This window comes from Gavialis gangeticus, unplaced genomic scaffold (assembly GCF_001723915.1).
Source record: "Gavialis gangeticus isolate Ggan-Ray unplaced genomic scaffold, GavGan_comp1, whole genome shotgun sequence".
Classification (NCBI taxonomy): Eukaryota; Metazoa; Chordata; order Crocodylia; family Gavialidae; genus Gavialis; species Gavialis gangeticus.
The window spans coordinates 133,779,966-133,787,394 of record NW_017729022.1 but is presented as its reverse complement, the minus strand read 5'-3'; positions in this window follow the sequence as shown (position 1 = coordinate 133,787,394).

The window sequence follows — 7,429 nt, the reverse complement described above, 5'->3', positions numbered from 1 at the left end:
GCTTCTCCACATCCTTTTTGAATTGTGGAGCCCAAAACTGTACGCAGTACTCCAGCTGCAGCCTCACCAAGGCCGAGTACAAGGGGAGAATGACGTCCCAGGATTTGCTTGGGAAGCATCTATGGATGCAAGCCAGCATTTTGGTCACTCTTCTAGCCACAGCATCGCACTGCAGGCTCATGTTCATCTTGTGGTCAATGATAACCCCCAAGTCTCTTTCTTCCATAGTGCTAGCCAGCGTAGCACAGCTGAGCCTATAAGGATGCTGCAGGTTTTTCCTCCCAAGGTGGAGAACCCTGCATTTTTTTTTTTCTTATTTATGGGGGCCCAGCCTCTCAATATGCTCCCTCACAAGATCCATGCCAATGATGGGCATATATTCATCTTCACTTTGGTCATCCCGCATCATGTTCAGCAGGGTCCCTTTGGGCTGATGAAAAACTGATTGGTTTTTTCCTGGGTGTTGCTAGTCAGGTGCCCCAGTTGGTTTAGCAGGGGTCCAGTGTTACCATTGTTTTTCTTTCAACTCCCCACACATCTGAAGAATGACCTTTTATTCCCCTTGATTCATGTAGCCAGCTGGAGTTCAGTTGCAGTTTTGGCTCTTCTAGTTTGCTTTCTGCAGGTGTGGACCAGTGAAGTATACTCCTCCTTAGTGGTGTTTCCTGTCGTCCATCTATTATACACCTCTCTTTTTAGATGCGGGAGGTCTATGAGTCCTCTGTTGAGCCAAGGGGGTTGTTGAGCCCTTTTCCTACAGGTGGGGATGGACTCCTCTTGTGCTCCTAGGATTGCTTTCTTAAGGAGCAACCACTCATCATGGACTCCCCTCCCTGTGAAATCATGGCTTCTCAGGGCCTCAAGAACAAGTCTCCTGAGCTTATGAAAGTAAGTTTTCCTAAAGTCAAGGACTACTGCATGGCTAGCTGACTTGCCAGCTTTGCAATGGAGAGTGAAAGTAATCAGCTCATGGGAATTGGGCTGTGGGGGTGCTAGTTGTACTTCCTGGGGTTGGTGGGTAGTGGGAACAGTGATGGAAGGCACTTCTGGAGGAGCTACTGTCCCTGCCCTGGGAAGTAAGCCCCAACTCATGGGGACCCGATCTGGCCCCCTACCTTATTCCTCCCCTATCTCCCCTAGACTCAAGTCCTGGGCTCATCCATGCCCTGCAACCTGGCTAGCTGTCATGTGCTGTGAAAGCTGTTTGCATAGGGTTGCACCCCCAGGACAGGAGGTGGGGTTGGCTTTGTGCCAGAACCTTCCTTTTGGGTAGTAGAGTTCAGGGGGTGGAAAGCTTGTCCATGTAGAACAGGAGGGGGGGAAGGGGACACTGCATCATGGGATTCTGGAAGACTGCAACTTGGGCAGCACATCTGTAAGGAGCAGACATGCATTAATAGAACAGAAGCTAGGTAACATGGATCAGAGATGCACCCATCCAGGAGTGGCCTAACTTTAAGCTACCTAAAGTGTGCGCAAAACTAGTTTCAGGTGTTAATGTTTGGACAGTTCAGGGTTAAGAACTTCAGGAGATACCTAAAATGTATATGTAATGAGGTCCCTAGACTCTGAGCCAGCAAAGACCCTAGCCCATTTCTGTTGTTGTTCATACAAGTGCATAATTTTCTTAACTAAGAGTTGCTCACCTGCTCAATGCTGAACACATGCCCAAATGCTGTACTGGTTTGGGTCCTCTCTCTCTGTTTCATAGTTTCATAGTTTCTGGGGTCGGAAGGGACCTGAGTAGATCATCTAGTCCGACCCCGTGCCATGGCAGGAAAGAGTACTGGGGTCAAACGACCCCAGCAAGGTGTTCATCTAACCTCCTCTTAAAAAACCCCCAGGGTAGGAGCCTGCACCACTTCTCTTGGAAGTTGGGTCCAGATCCTAGCCGCCCTGACCGTGAAGTAGCGCCTCCTGATATCTAGCCTAAACCTACCCTCTGCCAGCTTGTGACCGTTATTCCTGGTCACTCCTGGCAATGCACGGGGGAATAGTGACTCCCCCAATGCCTGCTGATCCCCCCCTGACTAGTTTGTAACAGGCCACTAGATCCCCCCCCTCAGCCTTCCTCTTTTGGAGGCTGAACAGGTTCAAGTCCCGTAGCCTCTCCTCATGGGGCCTGCCCTGCTGTCCCCTGATCATGTGAGTGGCCCTCCTCTGGACCCTCTGTTTCCATTCTGCTTATACAAAATAGGATGATATTTCTTCCCTTCCTATATTTTTCTTGTTCTTTTTAAATAAAGACTGATAAGAGAGTTATCAGTTACCACATGTTTTTATAGTGCTTAATATAAAAGCCTGATATGGCTTAGGACTTCTACTGTAATAAACTACTAATAGGAAGCAGTATATGCAAAATAAAACCCAAACATGGGTTCAAGCTGGAGCTGTTTATCAGATACTGAGTGGTTTTTCTGTCATCTAGGGCAGGGGTTAGCAATTCATTTGGGCCACATCCCATTTGATCCTCTCCCTGCAGGGACAGGTGTTAGCTGTGGATGCTCTCTTCATACTGCTGCAGAGATGAACTGTAATAACAGCTGAATCCTAGCCCCCACCTTTCTGCCTGCTTCTGACTTAGTGTGGGTCATTCTGACCTGCAGCTGAAAAAAAGTTGCCTACTCCTGATTTTGGGAAGTAACTGGATCTTCTGTTACAGGCTCTGTACATGTCTTTGGTGATTTTCTTGGTAGGTGGGTTTTGAAAGGGAAGTTGCTCCCTGAGAAGCCCATCAGGTAGTCCTCTAAACCAAATTAAGTCTTTTAAATAAACATATATATATATATATGTATATAAACACAAAATCCCTCTGCCCTGTTCTGTACACTACTAGGGGAGCACCTTTTTGCTCTGGTCCCTCACACCTTGTTCTCCCCTGTTTTTTGCTTACTCATCTGGAAGCTCTTAAAACTCCTAGTGGGACACTGTCCTGAATTGATTCAGCTGAAATCTGATTTGGAGATTCAGTTGCTGCCAAATCTCTGAATCACACAGGTTTATCCCCCACCCACTCTCCCAGCCTGTCAATGGCTGCCCCACCCACCCAAGCTCCCAGCACTTTGGAAAAAAAAAGCCCTGACTCACTGGCTGCTGCAAAGTGCGGGGTGGGATCCCCGCTGCCCACCACTGTCCCGTGCTGCATGGGGGGCTCTGCATGAGTCCCTACCTGCTCCCCCAGTCCTCCATGGCTGTCCCTTCTGCCCCAGCTGTGGCCCTTTGTGGGGGAAAAAAAACAACAACAAACACCCCCACCCCAGCTCACCAGTTTCTGCCTGGCGGGGGGCAACCCCCATTGACCCCCCCACTGCCCAGTGCCACATGGGGGGGGTTCTTCCACAAGCCTCCTGAAGCCCTGAGGCTGGTGCAGGAGTCGGTGAATTTGGGGGTTTTTTGGTTTGTGGTTTTTTACAAAAAAAAAAAAGAGCCAGAGCTTGGGTGGGTGAGGCAGCCATGGGAGGGGCTGAGAGAGCCCCCCATGCAGTGGGGGGCTGCAGGGATAGTCCCCCTGCTGGGCAGCACTCAGTGAATCAGGGCTTTTTTTTAAAGCACTGAGAGTTTGGGTGGGTGGGGCAGCCATGTGGGGCTGGGGGAGTAGGTGAGGATGGGGAGGAGCTTGGCGAGAAGGCAGGGACATGGTCCCCTCCCCCAGCCCTTACTTACCAGCTCCAAGTCTGGCTCCAGCTGCCTGGAGCAGTGGGTGGGCCTGCTGAATCATCAAAGCTCTCCGAGTCCTTTCCAAATCGATTCGGAGAGCTTTGAATGGATTCAGACCTTTTTATTGGTTCCTCGATTTTTATTTGGATTTAGAGATTCAGCCACTGCATTGGGACGAATCTCCTTCAAATTGAATCAGCACCTGAAGCTTCGCGCAGCCCTACTGTTTACCCAAATGGCTCACAGTTGGACTACCTTACCAGAGTTCACTGTTTCTCTTTTGATGGACATACCACCCTGTTATATTCTTCTTTTAGCTGGCTTTACAAATTTTTGGCTGACTTCCTAGCCTGAAGCTTTGTAGCATCAGTGAGATGCAACAGAACAACTTGACAGTTCAAAACAAAATACAGAGTCTGGGTCTGTAGGCTATATTCCCTCCAGTGTGATTGCCCTTCCCAGCTTCAGAATTATACCACTGGGTAATTACTGGGAGCTTGTTTTGCCAATATTGGGTTTAAAAAAATGTACTTGCAACTTCAGTGAGGCCAAATCCAGGGAGGCAACAGAGTAACATGTTGGAAAATTAAGCTGACTTGAGACGGGCATGAATCGGTGCATAATGGAAAGGACAATTTGACTTCACTAATGGGTACTAAGTTAACCGTTGTGCTTCAGAAAAGCACTTGGATATCATTGAGTGAAAATGTTTTCACTAGCATGTTCACAATGGAAAACAGCAGTCTGACAAGGCATTCACTAGTAATGGTAAAGCAATACTTGTTACGTTTCAGAGATTCCTGACTGGTATAATAGTTCCTAGTCCTGCTACCTACCTCCTCTCTCTCTCTTCCCCCCCCCCCTCTTTTTTTTCAGCAACATACCTGTGGATTTGACCTACTAGCTATGGGTATTTAAGTGAAACTTAAGGGCTGTGCTGAATGAAGACCATAGTGTATCTGGTATAAGAAGCACAAAGAAAAGAGGAACTTTCATGGGATTCCATTAAGCAATATATTTTTTAGAACATTTTCCATATTATTTCTTATAGTTTTAAAATTTGTTGAAAGTATACAAAAGTAGGTGTCTAAAGATAGCAAATGCATCAAATGACCTGTTTTTCAGATTGAGGCCAGGCCTAAACCAGAAACATTTGCTGGTTTGTGCTCCGTTGATTGGTGTATGTTGTGTTTTTATTTTGACATTCCTATATAAAGCTTAAAGCGCTAGTGTAGATGAACCTATGCACGGAGAGGGACATTCGGTTCCTAGCAGGCCTCATTTCATGCAGGAGACTGGTATAAGCTTTTGTGGTATAAGCTAATTCATGATTCAAAGTATCGGTAACTAGCCAAGACAGAAAATGATAGCACCACCCATTTTTCTCAAAAGGTGCCTTCATGCACCATGTCTTATAACATATATTTGTGTATGGACAGCTAGTAGGAGGCATTGTGTCCTCATTCACACCTCTGGAGCCCAGAGCTAAATGAAGGGAAAATTTCACCCTAAATACATAAATATATTAGAACACACATGTCTCTTATAAGAATACTGCTACTAGCTTTCAGCATGGTTTTATTTAATGAAAGTTAACATGATATATGGTAATTGTTTGTGCAGTTATGAGTCTTTGTTGATGTAAGCATGCAGCCATGGATCCGTTTGTGACACATGGTTCTAATTTTTTCTTTGTTACTTTCATAAGCCAATGTTCTTGGCCAAATAAAATATTTTGAAAAAACTGATTGATTAATGAACATTTCCTGATTTATAACAGGACTGATTTGTAGAGCATTAATGAAGAGTAACAAAGTTTACCCAACATGACCAACTTTCGTTTCTGGTAGTTTACCACTGCAGCAGGTGGTAGAAGATTTTGAAAACATTGCACTGAAAAATCAAGTTAAAATTCCAGGTTTGCTTTACAGGACTCCAGGAACCAGAGTACTCTTAATAATATTTGTGCAGCACCAACTTTTGGGTGGCTGCAACAGGTATAAGTAATCTGCAGTGGAAATACTCTTGATATTTTTTTTGGAGTGTCTCTTAATGCAGGTGAATTACATCTTGCTTTTAATGAAAATCTAAAACTAAGGATTCTTGCCAAAGTGACCTTTTTAAAGGTTGGAATATATGCGTTTGCATCTTTATTGAGGCAAAAGAGAACTGAGCTAAATGTGATGCCTCAGGATATTTAATATGTACCATGTCTGGTTCAGCAATAAGATGAGTGATATTCTAATAAGTTTCTGGTGTGGCATCTCCTCAGACATACTGGGTGCATCTACACGTGCATTTGATCTGAGATCGGTTTACTTGCAAATAAACTACTTGTGAGTAAACACTTCCAGGCTAACGCTTCCACGTGCAGGGATGTGGAGGCAGATTTGCTGTTCTTAGCACCAAACTGCTGCCACTTCCTGCAGCCCTGCAATGAGCCTCTGCCACCACTGGGGGGAGCTTGAGGTTCTGACTGCAGCTGGCAGCCATCTTGAGAAAACATCCCTGCTCTCTGCTTGCTGGCCCGCCACTTCCCTGGCAGGAAGCAGTGTGCACAGCGTAGGAGCAGCACATGGCAGCTCTCTCCTTGCTGCCTCTGCCTCCCTGTACCATGGCTGCCCCAGCCCCTGTCCCTGGCAATGACAACCAGTACCTTAAGCTCCTGCTGGCCACTGTGCTGGCCCTGGTGGTCTGCCATGCTGACTGCTAGCTAGTGCACAGCTGTCTGGGCCCTCCTGGCTCCCCCATGTGCAGCAACTGCCTGCCCAGCCACAATCCATCATTCCAGGGCTGCTGCGCAGATGCCACATGGTCCCCATCCAGCTGGCCAGACCACAACAGAGATGCCAATGAGGGGCTACTGGATGCTACCACCTGAGCCTCTCTTACGCTCCTGGGCCTCCAGCCCTGCTGCCTCTGGTGGCTGCATTTTGTCCATCAGACCTGGCAGCTCATCCAGGGGGCAGCAGAAGGGCTGGCTCCCTGCCACTGCACACACTCCTGGAGAGGTATGGGGAGCATGCTCTTTAGATTTGTGCATGGGATGGGGGCAGGCTGCCTGCTGAGGGCTTGAGGATCACCACCTTGCTGCCCTCTTCCCCAGGGCCTCTGCAGCCTAGCAGGCGGGACCTGGTGCAGCAGGGCAGAGTGGGGCAGGGAAGCTCAATGCCACTGCAGTGAGCCCCATGCCACCATGGCGAAGCACCCCCTACCTGGCCAGCAGCAGTGAGGGGCACAACTCTGCTTTACCACCCCACTGTTGCCAGGCAGGCAGGGGGCATTTCACGGTGGTGGTGTGGAGCTCTCAGTGGTGGCATCAAGCTTTCCTGTATGACTCTCCCCTGCCATGCTGGGTCCCACCCACTAGGCCACAGCGGCCTCAGAGGGAGGACAGCCAGGCAGGGAGCCTGACCCTACAGCTGCCAGCCCACATCTTCCCCCCCACCCCCCATGGGCTCTGCTCCATCCATGCTGCCTGTGGGAGAGAGAGCCAGGCTCCATGCTGCACTCTGCTGCAGCACCTGCCACCTCCCATGGGTGGCAGCAGGAGTTTGGGTGCTGCTGTGGGGGGCAGGGGGTTCTGGCAGGTCTGGGGCAGGGGGCAGAGGGCTGTAGTTGGGGAGTGAGGGGCACCAACAAGGGTTGGGGGCTGTGGGTCAGGGGTGAGAAGCAATGGCATAGGCAGGGCACCAACATATGGGGACTCAGCACCACAAAGCAGTAGTAGGGGCATGGGCAACTGGTGCCTCCTGAGTCTGGGGGGCACCAG